The following is a 17831-nucleotide window of genomic DNA, read 5'->3' as shown; positions in this document are numbered from 1 at the left end:
CAGCCTGGGCAAGAAAGCAAGACCCTGTTCTTTACAAAAAATAAAATTAAAGAAATTAAAGAAACAAAAGGAGAAATTATTTTTTAAAAAGCATTGACTAAAGGTAATAATCTAGTTACCTAGTTCCACAGCCAACAAAATACTAGGGCGGCTCAAAGTTCTAAATTAAAACACTGTAAGAGTGCCTGAAAGAATATGTGCTGCTGGCTGTGGTGGCTCACACCTATAATCTCAGCACTTTGGGAGGCCGAGGCGGGTGGATCACCTGAGGTCAGGAGTTTGAGACCAGTCTGGCCAACAGGATGAAACCCCGTCTCTACTAAAAATACAAAAAACAGCCGGGCACGGTGGAGCACCTGTAGTCCCAGCTACTCAGGAGGCTGAGACGGGAAAATCGGTTGACCCCGGAAGGCAGAGGTTGCAGTGAGCTAAGATTGCGCCACTGCACTCCAGCCTAGGCGACAAAGTGAGACTCTGTCTTTAAAAAAAAAAAAAAGAAAAAAGTGCTTTGTAAGTATTAAATATTATTAATAATTGTTATGTGATGTGCTGCTCAGTTTAAGTCTAACACATTCATAAGAAAATAGAAATATACAGCCTAACTACCTAATAAAGAATATGATAAACAAATGGAATAACTGATGTGTCCATTCATCTCAAAAGTCCTTGAAGCATGACAGCATAGAGAATAACTGAATATTTATATTAAAAGGTCATATTAAAGGAACTATTGGTTATGCCGCTGAACAAGGCAATTCAGTAACACTATTAGTTTTAAAGCTTTTGATGTTTTACCATTTTAATACTAATAAGCAATCTAAAGGAAGTAGTCCCATCAGAACTTTTTCTTGACTTTTATTTCAAAGTCTTACAAGATTAATATAGGGTTTATTACGGGAGGAGGGATATTGAAGACACATCTTACTAACTAAAAATTAAAATAAGTAATATCTGTGTATGGCTAACATACACGCACAGCAGAGAGGGGAAGAAACAGGGAAAGACAGAAAAGGAACACTGACTGAGCTCTTTACATCATTCCAAAACAGTATAATAATTCCACATGCTCCCAAGAGAATTGTGTATGTAAAGCACACAATAGTGGTATGTCACATGCTAATTTCACTTAATGAAAGTGATTGTGTGTGTACAAAATATGTAAAAATATCATATAGCAATAAACTTTCCATGGAAAATCAAAAGTCACCCTTACCATTTAGCAACCCAGCTAAATGTTAACAGAGTCATTCTGATTGCACCACCAGGATTGTCTTTAATCTTCTTAATTTTATTCTTGTTTGAAAAGCAGATAAAGGGCCAGGTGCAGTGGCTCATGTCTATAATCCCAGCATTTTGGGAGGCCAAGGCAGGTGGATCACCTGAGGTCAGTAGTTCGAGACCAGCCTGACCAACGTGGTGAAGCCCCATCTCTACTAAATACAAAAAATTAGCCAGATGTGGTGGCAGGCACTGTAGTCCCAGCTACTTGGGAGGCTGAGGCAGGAGAATCGCGTGAACCCAGAAGGTGGAGGCTGCAGTGAGTCAGGATCGCTCCATTGCACTCCAGCCTGGGCAACAAAAAAGCAGATACAGGCCGGGCATAGTGGCTCACACCTGTAATCCTAGCACTTTGGGAGGCCGAGGCAGACAGATCAGGAGTTTGAGCTTAGGAGTTTGAAACCAGCCAGGCCAACATGGTAAAACCCCATCTCTACTAAAAATATTTTTTAAATTAGCCAGGTGTGGTGGTAGGTGCCTGTAATCCCCACTACTCAGGAGGCTAAGGAAGGAGAATTGCTTGAACCTGAGAGGCAGAGGATGCTGTGAACCGAGATTGTGCCATTGAACTCCACGCTGAGCAACAAGAGTGAAACTCTTGTCTCAAAAAAAGGAAAAGAAAAGAAAGCAAAGCAAAGTAGATACAGCATATAAACCCAATTCCTAAACTTTTTTCTGTGTTAAAAAATATACATATCGTGGCTAGGCATGGTGGCTCTCGTCTATAATCCCAGCAAGTTGGGAGGCCAAGGGAGACAGATGTCTTAAGCCCAGGAGTTTGAGACAGCCTGTGCAACATGATGAAACTCGGTCTCTACAAAAAAACACAAAATTAGCTGGGCATGATGGCATGTGCCTGTGGTCCCAGCTACTCAGGAGGCTGAGTTGGGAGGATCACCTCCTGAGTCCAGGAAGTGGAGGCTGCAGTGAGCCAAGATCACACCACTGCACTCCAGCCTGGGTGACAGATCGAGATCCTGTATTCAAAAAAAAAAAAAAAGGGTGGATTCTGTTTGCTAGGTAAATTAATGAGAAAAATACTTAGAACAAAATAAGCAAAAAGTTCATAATAATAATCTAACATTCTAAATATTCAGATCCATTTTAGCATATTTCAATACTAGTAGTAATCTTAAATAAATTATTCTTTTATATTCAGTGCTCCAAGGGCATAAGAAAGAAAAACCTCAAATGTGACATTCCATTAAAGCTAAGGAAAAAATATTCCAGTGACAAACTGATGGGGCATTTCTCCATGAGAGATAATATAGCTTCTATAAAAACAATGGACAAAAATGGGTTTTTACAGTAACACCACAAAGGTTGCTGTTAACCGATTGGATTACTGAATCACAACTATAAATCAGAGGAAAAGGCCAGGTATGGTGGCTCATATCTGTAATCCCAGCACTTTGGGAGGCTGAGGTGGGCAGATCACTTGAGGTCCGGAGACCAGCCTGCCCAACATGGTGAAACTCCATCTCTACTAAAAATACAAAAAAATTAGCTGGGTGTGGTGGCACTCGTCTGTAATCCCAGCTACTCCAGGAGGCTAAGGAAGGAGAATCACTTGAGCCTTGGGAGATGAAGGTTGCAGTGAGCCAAGACTGTACCACTGCACTCCAGTCTGGATGACAGAGTTACACTCCATTTCAAAAAAAAAAGTGACAACATTATGTTATCCCCCACTCAATGGGCTGTGTCATAAAAGGAGGAAAAAAAGGAATGGGTTTGGTTTGGTTTTGTTTTTGAGACAAAGTTTCGCTCTTGTTGCCCAGGCTGGAATGCAATGGTGCGACCTCGGCTCACTGCAACCTCAGCTCACTGCGACCTCCGCCTCAAGGGTTCAAGTGATTCTCCCGCCTCAGCCTCCTGAGTAGCTGAGATTACAAGCGCCCACCACCACACCCGGCTAATTTTTGTATTTTTAGTAGAGACAGGGTTTTGCCATGTTGGCCAGGCTGGTCTGGAACTCCTGACCTCAGGTGATCCACCCGCCTCGGTCTCCTAAGTGCTGGGATTACTGGCGTGAGCCACCACGCCTGGCCAAAAAAAGGAATGTTTTTAAGCCATAAATACTTTATAAACAACAAGAGCAAATTTATTTATACGTTTCAAAAACTATGTGCTATATGAAGACAAAAATAGTAAGCTGATCAGAATTCACCCAGACTTACCCACCCAAGGATATCACCAGTAATTCAATCAATCAGCAGGAAGTACAACTAAATGAACTCTGAAGAAGTACTGCAATGCATAACTGTGTGTGTATGCATGCACAGTACTTTACTGGCAATTCAAAAGGGGGAAGTAGAAAAAACAATATGGATCTGGATTGTCAAAAATTTCTTTAAAGGATTTGTATAAAAGACAATTGGAATCAGAAGCAGGAAGAAGAAAAGTCTTACAAAGAATCTTTCAGCTCTTTACAACTTCCTTTTAAGCATAATAATACACAAAAAACATAACACATGTTAAATATTCAGAGTATTGAATTATTTGAAGGAAGACTACAGAAACTCCTAAATTAAAACCAACAGTGTCTGTACTATCAAGAACTAGAAATTGTAATATTCAATATGAAACACTGTGCAGAAATCTAATTCACAGCTAATAGGGAGAAATAAAACTGCAAAGTCTTTCTTCTTTGCCTGAATCAATTGCGTACTACAGGTAGTAATGACTTTTAAAAAGACAGCTGCCATTTTTATGAAGAAATTGTCAATTCCTGTCTTCATGAAGAACGATGCACACCACTACTGTGAGTATAACTTCAAAGCGTAATTGGTAGCCACGGTTTTATTAGAAGTAGGTAACTGTCACTTCAGAATATCACCAGGAAATAGCATAACTTGGTTGTAAGTTCTAAAAAGTTCGTGCAAAAAAACATAAAATGCAGTAGTTGGCATTTTGTGAGAACATAACTTAGCCTATAAGTCAACAATTAAAAACCAAGACACTAGTATGAGAGCCATGACCATAATCAGCTAAAATAACAGTTCTCACAACTAAAAATACCATTAAATATTGTTGACAAGTTGTATTAGAAAGATTATCAAATTTAGAAATAAAAAAACAGAAACTGTAAATATCTTGAGACACCACCACCTGTGATTCGAGAATATCCATTCTCCCCTTCATTTTCCTTTATGAACATTTAGCTGGACACATGCTCACACAGATTTCTCAATATCTTGATGCTTGCATGGGCATGTGACTAAGCTCATGTCAATGAAGTGTGAAGAGAAGTGAGGTACACCTTCTGGGGTCCTGGCTTCTAGGGATGGTTCACTGCCCTCCCTTCTAGTTCCTTTATCTTAATCAACAGTCTAGAAAAGGTAGAACACCACCACACAAGGGAAACCTGGGTCCCCTACACTGCAGCAATTTGAAAACTGTCCAGAGATAAACCACCAGAGACTGGTAAGCCAGAGAAAAATAAGCTATCTATTAAAAACTAATTTGTGATTTCTTTTACAACATCTGAACCAAATCCTAAGCGCCACCTTTGAACAACAGTAAATTGAAATTAGAAACAAATAAAAACAGGACATGCTGAAAATATAAAATTTTGCCAATACTGGATGTGGGTAAACTATGCACATACAACATTAAAAAGAAACAATGTAAAAGATATAAACAGTCAACATGTAAGGAGGAAGACAGAAACTAAAGAAAAAAAATCTAAAACCAACTTTTTAGAATTATAAAAATATATACTGAGGAAGATCTATATGAACTGATACAGAGTGATTTCCAAGAAATATTACTAAATTTTAAAGGAGAGACAGTGCAAAACAGAACATATAGATACTACTTTTTATGTAAGAAAAAAAAAATTTTTTTTGAGATCGAGTTTTGCTCTTGTTGCCCAGGCTGCAGTACAATGGCGCGATCTTGGCTCGCTGCAAACTCCACCTCCCGGATTCATGCGATTCTCCTGCCTCAGCCTCCTGAGTAGCTGGGATTACAGGCAAGTACTACCACGCCCAGCTAATTTTGTATTTTTAGTAGAGACGGGGTTTCTCCATGTTGGTCAGGCTGGTCTCGAACTCCTAACCTCAGGTATCTGCCCGCTTCGGCCTCCCAAAGTGCTGGGATTACAGACATGAGGCACTGTGCCCGGCTGAAAAATTTTAGTCTGTTTATTCTTATATAAAAAAGAAACACAGAAAGAAAAAAGCAGAAAACAATAAAATTGGTTCCCTACAAGGGTGGGTGACAGACTGGAACAGATCTCAGACAAAGTGACCTCATTAAACTTATCATTAAACTTACCTTTTTATATAGTTTTGACTTTTATAATGCTGTACATATTTAAAAAAAAAAAAAAAAAGGTAAGAATGGAAACAGAAAACCCCAACACTTAAAGCAAACCAGAACAAAGAAACCTACTCATATTTCACATGGACAGCAAATACTGTGAAGAGAAGCCAGACAAACAACCCAAAGCACTGACCAATCAAAGAGGCAGGCAGGCAGAAATAATCCCAAGTAATTTGTGAACACATTATTTGACTTTATACCCTCAATCTTTGGCAGGATGGAGGAGGGTAAGTACAGAATTGCCAAACAATTCCTAAAAATTTTTGTAAATTTACTTATTGTAGTGTAATGGGCAAAGCAATTCCGTACCTATTTGGATATATTACAGGTTGAGTAAAGGTGTTGCTGTTGTTCACTGTGAAAAAGACATAAGGCCAGAAAGAACCCTGGGCTCTCACTGTGAAAAAGACAGAAGACAAGAAATAATCCTGTGAGGATGCGCTGATACTGAAGGTATCAGTGTGAATTCATAATTTCTAGATAACTTATGTGCATAGGCATGAATCCACATATACATGTGAAGGTATATTTGTATGTGAATGTATGTGAATATATATGTATGTATGTAATATATGTATATGTGCATGTTTCCTATGCCTGTTTGCTAAAAGGGACAAGTAGCAAAGGACACACCTAGGGCCCATTATCATAATCTCTAATACCATTCTCCACTAAAGAGAATCATTACTCCTCAGAGAATGGACTTGATCCCAAGGCTACAGCTGACCAGGTATAAGATGAACCTGGAACACTGTATTACACCAGGAAGAAAGAAGTTTTCATAGAATGATGGGGACATGGCAGAGGAACCAAACAGCCAGCTTGATGAGGCTCTACTAGCCAAATTAGAACAAATTTAGGCCCCGAATAATTAAGTACAGTAACAGATTATAAACCATTGGGGAAAAAGTAGGGATTCACTAAAGTCAAATTCATAGGAATGAAGAGTAGAAAGGTGGCTGCCAGGGGCTGGCAGGTAGGGGAAATGGGATTTTGGTCAAAGGGTAGAAACTTCCCATTATAAAATGATTAGGTTCTGGAGATGTGACTTATAGCATGGTAACTACAGTTAATAATAATGTACTTTATAGAGTCGTGTACCACATAACAAGGTTTCAGTCAATTACAAACTGCATATATAACGGTCCCATAAGATTTTAATGGAGCTGAAAAATTCCTAATGCTTAGTGACATCTTAGCACAAAGCATTAGGTGAGTATTTGTGGTGATGCTTTCATCAACAAACCTACTGCACTGCCAGTCCTATAAGAGTATGGCACATACAGGCCAGGTGTGGTGGCTCACACCTGTAATCCTAGCACTTTGGGAGGCCAAGGTGGGTGGATCACCTGAGGTTGGGAGTTCGAGACCAGCCTGACCAACATGGAAAAACCCCGCCTCTACTAAAAATATAAAATTGGCCAGGCGTGGAGGTGCATGCCTGTAATCCCAGCTACTCGGGAGGCTGAGGCAGGAGAATCGCTTGAACCTGGGAGGCAGAGGTTGTGGTGAGCCAAGATCACACTATTGCACTCCAGCCCGGGCAACAAGAGCAAAAACTCCCATCTCATTAAAAAAAAAAAAAAAGTATAGGACATACAATTAGATACAGTAACACCTGACAACGAATGACTATCAACAATAACATAGGTACTGGTTTATGTATTTACTATACTTTTAACCATTTTAGAGTATTATCCATCTACTTGTAAAACAAAAAAAAGTTCACGGTAAAACCGCTTCAGACAGCTCCTTCAAGAGTTATTCCAGAAGGCTGGCATCATAGGAGATGACAGCTCCACGTATGTTAGTGCCCCTTGAAGAACTTCCAGTGGGACAAGATGTGGAGGTGGAAGACTGTTAGAATGATGACCTTCACTCTGGATAGGCCTAGGCTAGTGTATCTTAGTTTTAAACAAAAAATGTTTTTTTGGTGGGTTTTTTTTTTTTTGAGGCAGTCTCGCTCTGTTGTCCAGGCTGGAGTACAATGGCGTGATCCTGGCTCCCGCCACCATGCTTGGCTAATTGTATTTTTAGTAGAGATGGGGATTCACCATGTTGGCCAGACTGTTTCAAACTCCTGACCTTAGGTGACCCACCTGCCTCAACCTCCCCCAAGTGCTGGGATTAGAGGCGTGAGCCACCGCACCCAGGCAACAAAAAAACTTTTACAGCAAAATTAAAAATAATTTTAAAAATAGAAAAAAGTTTACGGAATAAAGATATAAAGAATGAAAATATTTTTGTACAGTAGTACAGTGTGTTTGTTTTAAGCTAAGTGTTACTAACAATAGCCAGAAAGTTTTAAACAAATTAAAACGTTTATAATGTTAAAAAGTTACAGTAAGCTGGCTGGCCACAGTGGCTCACATCTGTAATCCCAGCACTTTGGAAGGCCAAGTGGGTAGGATCGCTTGAGCCCAGGAGTTCAAGACCAGCCTGGACAACATGACGAAACCCCACCTCTACAAAAAATACAAAACCAGCAGGGTGTGGTGGTGTCCACCTGTAGTCCCAGCTACTAGGGAGGCTGAGGTGGGAGGGTCAATTGAGCCCAGTAGGTCAAGGCTGCAATGAACAGCGTTCATACCACTGCACTCCAACCTAGGTGATAGGAGATTGTCTCAAAACAAAAAGCAAAAAGAACAAAACAAGCCATTACAGTAAGCTAAGGTTAATTTATCACTGAAGAAATTATTATCTTATAACTTTAGTGCAGCATACATGTACAGTGTTTAAAAGGCTACAGTAGTGTCCTAAGCTTTCACATTTACTCACTGACTCCCCAAAGAAACTTGCAATCCTGCAAGCTCCATTCATGGTTAAGTGTCCTATATAGGTGTGCCATTTTTACATGTATTTTCACTATACCTTTTCTATGTTTAGATACACAAATACTTACCACTGTATTACAATTGCCTACAATAGTCAGTACAGCAACACGTCAGGAGCAACAGGCTACACCATAAAGCCTAGGTGTGTGGTAAGCTCTCCCATCTAGCTTTGTCTAAGTACATTCTGTTTGCACAATGAAATTGCCTAATGATGCATTTCTCAGAACGTATCCCTGTCATTAAGTAATGCGTGACTGTAGTACAAAATGGAAAAACAAATGAAATTCCAAACTATAAACACCATAACACACACACAGGCATACGCGCGCGTGCGCTCTCGCTCTCTCTCTCTCTCTCTCTCTCTCTCTCTCCCCCCCCCTCCCCCATCTCCCCCCTACCCACCCTCCTAACCCCTACCTCAATCCTTTCCATCTTTAACTATCAAATGGATGTCAGTGCTTTCCAGCTCTTGATAACCCCTGGCCACATTTTCTCACTTCAAGCCTCATTTCCTGGGAAATAATAGTAAAATACTTTGAACTTTCAAACTTTAAAGGCACCTATACTAAAGAAAATACGATTAGGCAGGGCGTGGTACCTCACACCTATAATCCCATTACTTTGGGAGGCCAAGGGAGGCAGGTCACTTGAGATCAGGAGTTCAAGACCAACACGGTAAAACCCCGTCTCTACTAAAAATACAAAAATTAGCCCTAGGACATGGTGGCATCCGCCTGTAGTCCCAGCAACTCAGGAGGCTGAGGCAGTTGCATCACCTGAACCCAAGAAGCAGTAAGCCAAGATTGCACCACTGCACTCCAGCCTAGGCAACAGAGCAAGACTCTGCATCCAAAGAACAAAAAAAAAAGATTAACTGTACTTTCATTCCTTATTAAAATCCTTCCAGAATAAAGTATTAAAGGAAAAAAAGCACAAGAATTGGATCACAGAGAGAAAATAATTTACATTTTCCTAAGCCTTTTTAACTTTTGCCTTTTTTTTTTTTTTTTTTTGAGACGGAGTCTCGCTCTGCCACCCAGGCTAGAGTGCAGTGGCGCGATCTCGGCTCACTGCCAGCTCCACCTCCCGGGTTCACGCCATTCTTCTGTCTCAGCCTCCCAAGTAGCTGGGACTACAGGCGCACGCCACCACGCCCAGCTAATTTTTTGTACTTTTTTTTAGTAGAGATGGAGTTTCACCGTGTTAGCCAGGATGGTCTCGATCTCCTGACCTCATGATCTGCCAACCTCGGCCTCCCAAAGTGCTGGGATTAAAAGCGTGAGCCACTGTACCCAGCCTACTTACATAGATTAAAGATTTTAATTATCTGGTTTATTATTTAAGTTAAATATTACCTATATAAAAGGAAGAAATAATGCTTCTGGTTTGGAACACACACACTAAGGAAATACTAAGACTGTTCAAAATTCCAGCAGGAAAAAACAATTCTGCCTTTTTAAGATACTCTTCTTATTCCTTTTTGTATCCCTAGCACAGTGAAAGTCATGTAGTAAACACTAAATAAAAACAATGATGAAAAAAAGGCAACTAAAACTGACTCCCTCTCTTCCATACCCAGGCCCAGCCAGAACCTGCTCAGCTTCAACAACTCTTTGGATCACCCACCCCAGAGCTGTAATGAATGGCAGCTGCTATTAACTTCCACACTTTTGCCAGTTTCCCTCATCACCAATCCAATTGCTACAGTCACTCTTTTTTTCAGGCTTCATATCAATTAATACAGGTTTCTAGTACTTGAGAATATAGTGGATCTCACAATACCACATGATGACTGGATCTCAAGATGGTCAGTGAGTTCCTATACATAGAACAAAGGTAACACTGGGTAAAACTGTTCTGACAGAAAAATATGCTATTTCATGAGAGTGGGTTCTAACTGCTAAAGGAAGATACTGTGTGGAAGGAACATTTGTTCTTGGGTGAGATGTGGGAGTACTTGTCCTTTAAAGTCTCTTCAATTGTAAGATTTTGCTACTTAAGTTGACAACCTGTATAAACTCATTTTATGAAACAAAAAATGAAGTTTATCAAAGTATACAGCTATATCCAACTTTAAAACTGCAGGTTTATGTAATTGTAACATTCTAAAACAACTAAATATGTAACCATGATTTATACTGATAAATTTTAATTGCCCAGAAGCCCACTATCCAGTGTCATATTGAAGGACAGATGGGAAGAAAAAATTAAGTCCAGAATGTTCCTTAAAGAGTTAGACAAAAGATAGTGCCAGAAGGGCCTAGCTTTAAACCACAGGGGAATGATGAAAGTAAAGGTACAGGCTGGGCATGATGGCTTATGTCTGTAATCCCAACACTTTGGGAGGCCGAGACCAGCAGATGGCTAGACTCAGAAGCCCAAGACTAGCCTGGGAAAAACGGTGAAATCCCATCTCTACAAAAAATATAAAAAAGTTAGCTGGACACAGTGGCGTGCACCTGTAGTCCCAGCTACCCAAGAGGCTGAAGCAGGAGGATCACTTGAGCCCAGGAAGTCGAGGCTGCAGTGAGACATGATGACACCATTGCACTCCAGCCTGAGCAACAGGAGTGAAACCCTGTCTCAATAACAAAAAAGAACGTAAAGGTATTAAATATTTGAGAACTGAAACTGAGATTGACGTTACGGTTAGTTTCATCAATGACCCAGCAGCAGTCTTAACTGCAAAACAAGACGGCCAACATCCCAAGTAAAACACAACCAACCCCACAAGCACTGAAAACCTGTATAGTCAGGCTGACTATACAGACAATGAATGCTTACAAGCAGGGATGACACACAGCAGCTAAATGAAAAGGTAGAAATCAAACCACAAGCAGGGCAAGCAGAAGAAATAATCTAAGTATATCAGCACACATATGACAGCTACAAATAATGGCATGTAGGGAAGCTACAGCCAGAAATCAGAAACTGGATGACATTTCATGAACGAAAGCACCAAGAACTGCTCAATGATCAAAACCTTACCTAGAAACAATAGGTACTTAAATCCAGGTATGTTTCAACCCAATCTATCAAATCCTATCTTTCCTTTTCTCACCAGCAAGTGACAACTTTTCTGAATCACTGTCTCAACTATGTTCTTACTACAAGTTTTCTTCTTCACCCTCCTCATCTTCTTTCTGAGGCATGTATTCCTACAGTCAGCCCTCAATCTTGATATTAACAACTCCTCTATATTCCTGGGAGACGTTAAAGAAAATTCTCACAGACAAGTATGCTTAAGAGTTAATGCTTTCTAACACAGGGTAGAGGGGTAGGTAGAGGGAAGGGGGACCTCTTGGCCAGACTATGTCAGCAGAACTAAGGTGAGGAAGATGGCCGGCATAGTCAAGAAACTGGTTACATACATGAGGACTGTGAAAATAAGAACACATGTGGAGGATAATGGAAACCAGATTTCTCTCGGTGAAGGGAATTAAAATATGGAAAATGAGAAGTCTAGAATAAAACGTGGTATCGGAAATATTAGTATGAACTCATGGTTCTAAACATACACAGAATGACCATGAAATAGGCATGTGTCTGTATATGAAAGAGTATATGCATATTTTTACATGTTTCCTAGCTGTCTACTCAAAGAGACCCTAGCAGCAATGACACTTCAGAAGAAATAATCATACCTAGTGAACAAATATTTATTTCTAAATACCATTCTCCATGAACTGCAAACAGGAATCCTTAAAGAAATGGCTGACTCCAGGACTGGGAAAGTATAGGATGAGCCTGGAACATCTTAGAATGTCAGTAAGGTGCTTGCTTCAGCAGCACATATACAAAAACTGGAACGATATCAAGAAGATTAGCAAGACCCCTGCACAAGGATGACACACTAATTCATGAAGCGTTAAAATTAAAGAAAACAGAATGTCAGTAAGTAAGGAAAGGCAAAATAGTGGGACACATCAAAGTCAGCTTGAAGGAACATCCACCAACCAAATCTAAGAAGATCAAACTAATGACAGAAGTATGATTTAAATAAATACAGTAACAAATGACTGAATAAAGTAGAAATCCATGTTCATACTGTAATAATTGAATGAATACATACAAAAATACATGCATACATTCTAACCTACATGGAGGGGAAGAAAATATCTACCTTACACTAGAAGGCCAAATACTAATAACTGTAGAACAAATACTATAATTAGGAAATCACATTTGGCAACCAATGTTGTAAAAACTGACTCAGGCAAGAATCAATGCTAAAACCAGTGGGTGAAAGTCTAATGAGGAAAGGTGACGAACCTGATAAATACCATCTTAACCAAGTGATCAGTTAACATCAATAGTAATGGTACAAACTGACATTAAGTACTACCTGATGTGATGCAGCAAGAAAATGGCATCTCCTCTGTATTGCCATCAAAACTATCTAACCTGAGTCTAATCATGAGAAGGCATCAAAAACAAACTGAGGGACATTCGACAAAATAACTGGCCTTAACTCCCCCAAAGATGTAAAAACCATGAAAAGACCAGGAAACACAGATCCCATGGCCGACTGAAGGAGAGTAGAGACTTGTGACAACTAAATTTAACATGTGATTCTGGATTAGATCATGGGTTCTTTGTTGAGGAGACATGGGGATGTGGTTTAGTTGTTTTGCTGTAAAGAACATTACTGGGACAATTGCTGAAATTTGAATGGGATCTGTGGATTAGGCAATGGATTACATCAATGTTAACTCTGGTTTTGATGGGTATTCTGTGGCAGTATAGTAAAGTGCTTTTGTTTTTAGAAAGTACAAACTAGGTATTTAGGAGTAAGGGGCATCACATCTGAAATTACTATCAAGTCACAAACACATACATATACATCAATGGGAGAAGGATGCATTTCACTCCCCAGGAAACATCTGGCAATGTCTAAAGACATTTTGGGTTGTAACAATTAGGCAAGAGGGGGATGCTACTGACAATGAGTGGATAGAGGCCAGGGATGTTGCTGAATATCCTCCAATGTACAGGGCCAGCCTCCAAACCAGGAATTATTCAGTACAAAATATCAATAGTGCTTAGGCTGAAAAAGTATGATAGAGCAGGAGGAAAACTCTTGCCACTACAAGTCATAGACTACCTCTTTACCACCTGGAAATGGGGCCACCGGTGTTCTTAAATCTAATCAGATTAGAGAGCCAGAAAATCCAGATATTCCCACTGGCCTACCAACTACACAAGGGTGCTTCTATTGTAACAGAGAATGGGCCAGGCACATTGGCTCATGCCTGTAATTCCAGCACTTTAGGAGGCCAAAGAGAGCGGATCACTTGAGCCCAGGAGTTCAAGACCAGCCTGGGCAACATGAGACCCCATCTGTACAAAAAATACAGAAATTAGCATATGTGGGGTCATATGCCTGTAGTCACAGCTACAGGCACTAGCTACCCTCCAAAGGCTGAGGTTGCAATGAGCCATGATCATGCCACTGCACTCCAGCCTAGGCAACAAAGCAAGACCATGTCTCAAAAAACAACAACAACAAAAAGAAAACAGAGACTGGAATGACTGCTGAGAACATTTCCTATACCCACCTATCTCGTCCTTTTTTTCTCCCGGTACATGTGAGGTAACTTATGTAAAACTTCCCTGGAGAACTGAGCTTTCCATAAATCCTAATTTCTCATACATAAAGAAATCTGTGGCATTTACTTAAGTAAGGCTCTTCTGGGAATAAAACGTCAGGGCTACATCTAAGATCTTGCTCCTGTTAAGTCATGAAATCAACTGCAGTTGGCTCCTAAAAGCTGTGTTTCTTCTAGTTTTGTTTGTAAGTAGGTTATGTGAGTTAATTCATTTATATTTATTACGTCTTTTAAATTAGAAAATATTGTTTATGATGTCCTTTCAGATTTTACCTGTAGTTCATACTTCAAAACAATCACCCAGTAGTATCTTATTCTAGCACTGTCTAAATCTGAGCATCATCTGGTGGAATCTTAAACTTCAGTAGGAAACCATGAGTTAATACATTTTCCACTCAAATATTAATTTCAGAAGGAAACAAACTAATATTCTTAATAGGGCTAATTTGAATTAATTGGCCTCTATGTTTGGGGGAAAAAAAAGCTGAAACATTGCATGAAAGATGTCGTGGGATATACGTTGATCTCTTGGCCCCATTTGTTAATTGTATGACCTATTTGAATGTTGTCCTGTTCTACTGTTAGTTTTCTTCACCATTTATTGTAGTCAATTTTTAAATTTCTGTAATATGAGACCTTTCTCTATCTTTTAAATTACTGTTACCTAAAGTTAATAAATTCAGATTATATGTTCCTTACACTTGTGCAACATTAAAATGAATAAAGGCTTTGCCTTGAAAAAAAAAGGGTGGGGGGCGCTACTATGTTAAGACACAGCTTGTTAAGACACAGCTTTGGTTGGGCGCGGTGGGAGGCCCACTTTGGGACTTTGGGAGGCCAAGGTGGGCCGATTGCTTGAGGTCAGCAGTTCAAGATCAGCCTGGCAAACAGGTGAAACCCCATCTCTACTAAAAAGACAAAAATTAGCCAGGTATGGTGGTGCATGTCTGTAATCCCAGCTACTTGGGAGGCAGAGGCAAGAGAATTGCTTGTACCTAGGAGGCAGAGGTTGCAGTGAGCGAGATCGTGCCACCACACTCCAGCCTGGGCGACACAGTGAGACTCCATCTCAAAAAACAAAAACAAACAAACAAAAAACACACACACACAATTTTACTCATATTACATTTTTCAAATAAGCTCAGTCCCATAGCTCTTTTTGTTTTATAAATTAGCAATAATTTTCTTAATTTTCTGACACTATCACGTTGCATCCATTAACAGTAAATAGGTCTGCTGCTGACTCAGTTGCCATGACCTGATTTACTTTAGGCCAGATACATTCCTTCGTAATCAGGTCAAGTACATGTACACTGCTGCCTTCTAAGCTATGTTCGTAGCAAAGAAATTACTCCAACATTAAGTTCAAAACTAAGTTAAAAAAACAGAACACAAATAGGTACAAATGACCTCAAATGAATATAGAATTAACCATAAGCAGACAATATAAAAATCATTTCAACAAATTTTAACACACTACCGTAACTGTTCATCCTAAGTAAACTATAATCTAAGGACAAAACAAATTGCAAAGAAATTAAAATTCACTCATATTTATTTATTGCTCATGTCACTGGAATTATAATTTTTACATATATGTATGCTGTAGGATAAAGCAAATAAGTATACAATTCTGTGATGTTAAATTTGAAGGCCGGGCGCAGTGGCTCACGCCTATAATCCCCAGCACTTTGGGAGGCTGAGGCGGGTGGATCACCTGAGGTCGGGAGTTCGAGACCAACCTGACCAACATGGAATAACCCCATCTCTACTAAAAATACGAATAAAATTAGCCAGGCATGGTGGTGCATGCCTGTAATCCCAGCTACTCGGGAGGCTGAGGCAGGAGAAGCACTTGAACCCGGGAGGCGGAGGTTGCAGTGAACCAAGATCATGCCACCGCACTCCAGCCTGGGTGACAGAGCAAGACTCTGTCTCAAAAATAATAATAATAATAATAAATAAATAAATTTGAAAAAAAAAAACCTATCAATAACATAAACTCATGGTTCATTTTTCAACGTATCTCCTAACTCTGTCCAAATAAAGGCCCTTGATGTGATGAACACATTCAGCACTCAGATCTTGGTTTCTGAGTACTAATGTCCACAAACAGAACCAAGTTCCTAGAAAAACACGTGATTCCATGACTTAACAGGGAATCTACAAGATGAGCCTGAGCCATCTTATCGTACAGAAGGCAAGGGAAGTGCTCAAAGATGACAGGTTATTTCAAAAGGATACAAGAGACAGCTTGAAATGGTTCACATTGGCCAAATCTAAAACAACTTCAACTTAAAAAAAGCAAAATCAACTATAAAACATTTAGTAAATAGTATTTATTTTTATTGCATATATTTCACACGCAAGATAATGCTTTAATATACACAGTGATTACTACAAGCATCCATCACTTTCCAGTTACCCTATGTGTGTGTTAAGAGCACCTACAATCTACTCTCTTAGCAAATTTCCTATGTTATTAACTACAGGTCTGCTACTATACATCAGATAGCTACATTTATTCATCCTATGTAACTGCAAGTATGTACTGTCTGACCAACACTGCCCTATTTTCTCCCCCTCCTCATTCCTGGTAACCACCATTCTATTCTGTTTCTACATATTCAACTATTTTTAGTTTCACACACAAGTAAAATCATGCCATTTTTAATATTCTTTGTGTCTGAGTTACTTAACTTAGCATAATGTAACTAAAAATGTTATCCAATAAGCAGAAATTACTGAATTTATAGTGATGGAGACAGTGGGAAGGAGACGGGAAGAAGGAAGAGAGATGAAGGTTCCTCTTTACAAAATTCCAGCTATTAAATGTGTAAGAAATAATGATTAGAAAATTCATCATTCTGTAACTCGAGCAATAAATGATGTAGGCAAAGCTCAACAATGGATATGAAAATGATGAGGTAAGACAACAATGGGGAATAGGGCATGCATGTGGTACCAGACTAGCGTTCTGAAGTTTCCTAACTAAATTATAAAAGCAGAAATGTACTTAGATTCTGGAGAGAGCTGGTGATCAAACAATGCTAAGAGTGGAGTAACCAGATGTCATGAGACTTCTGATGTAAAGCATCATACACGATGCAACCGGTGAAATAGTCTCTCCCCCCTCCCACACACACACACAAAGTCTAACCTGAATTTAATCAAACTTCCAGACTTAAATTCTGGTACTTTAACGCAGTGATGTAACAAGTTAAATGACATCAGTAGGAAACAATCAGATAAATTCTGAATGTAGAACTTTCTGTAAGACAAATAGCCTAGGCTCTTAAAAAACCATCAGGGCCGGCCGAGCGCAGTGGCTCACGCCTGTAATCCCAGCACTTTGGGAGGCCGAGGCAGGCGGATCACGAGGTCAGGAGATCGAGACCATCCTGGCTAACACGGTGAAACCAGGTCTCTACTAAAAATACAAAAACGAAATTAGCCAGGAGTGGTGGTAGGCACCTGTAGTCCCAGCTACTCACAAGGCTGAGGCGGGAGAATAGCGTGAATCCAGGAGGCAGAGCTTGCAGTGAGCAGAGACGGCGCCACTGTACCCCAGCCTGGGTGACAGAGTGGGACTCCGTCTCAAAAAAAAAAAACAAAAAGAAAAGAAAAAACATCAGGGCCAACGGGAATTTTTTTCAAAGGAGGGTACTGTTCAAAACTAAAAGAGACATAACTAAATGATTATGGTTTGGAAAAAAAAAATATGAAAAGACATTTTGAAGATGGGGAAAACTGAATACACAGTGATTATCAGATTATATCAAAG

At 39.7% G+C, this 17831-nt stretch overlaps 1 protein-coding gene and 1 non-coding gene across 3 annotated transcripts in view; one reads left to right on the top strand and one right to left on the bottom strand.

Moving 5' to 3' along the window:
* WAPL (WAPL cohesin release factor) overlaps nucleotides 1-17831 on the bottom strand; it is an 85632-nt gene that overhangs the window by 38490 nt on the left and 29311 nt on the right. The window lies entirely within an intron of this gene.
* Nucleotides 12212-12318, top strand: LOC119628142 (U6 spliceosomal RNA). The gene has a single exon (XR_005244456.1). It is a non-coding gene; the product is annotated as a U6 spliceosomal RNA (small nuclear RNA).

The sequence above is a fragment of the Chlorocebus sabaeus genome, chromosome 9 (genome assembly GCF_047675955.1).
Source record: "Chlorocebus sabaeus isolate Y175 chromosome 9, mChlSab1.0.hap1, whole genome shotgun sequence".
Classification (NCBI taxonomy): Eukaryota; Metazoa; Chordata; class Mammalia; order Primates; family Cercopithecidae; genus Chlorocebus; species Chlorocebus sabaeus.
The sequence above is the reverse complement of the archived record's forward strand: the minus strand, read 5'-3'. Positions and strand labels throughout refer to the sequence as shown.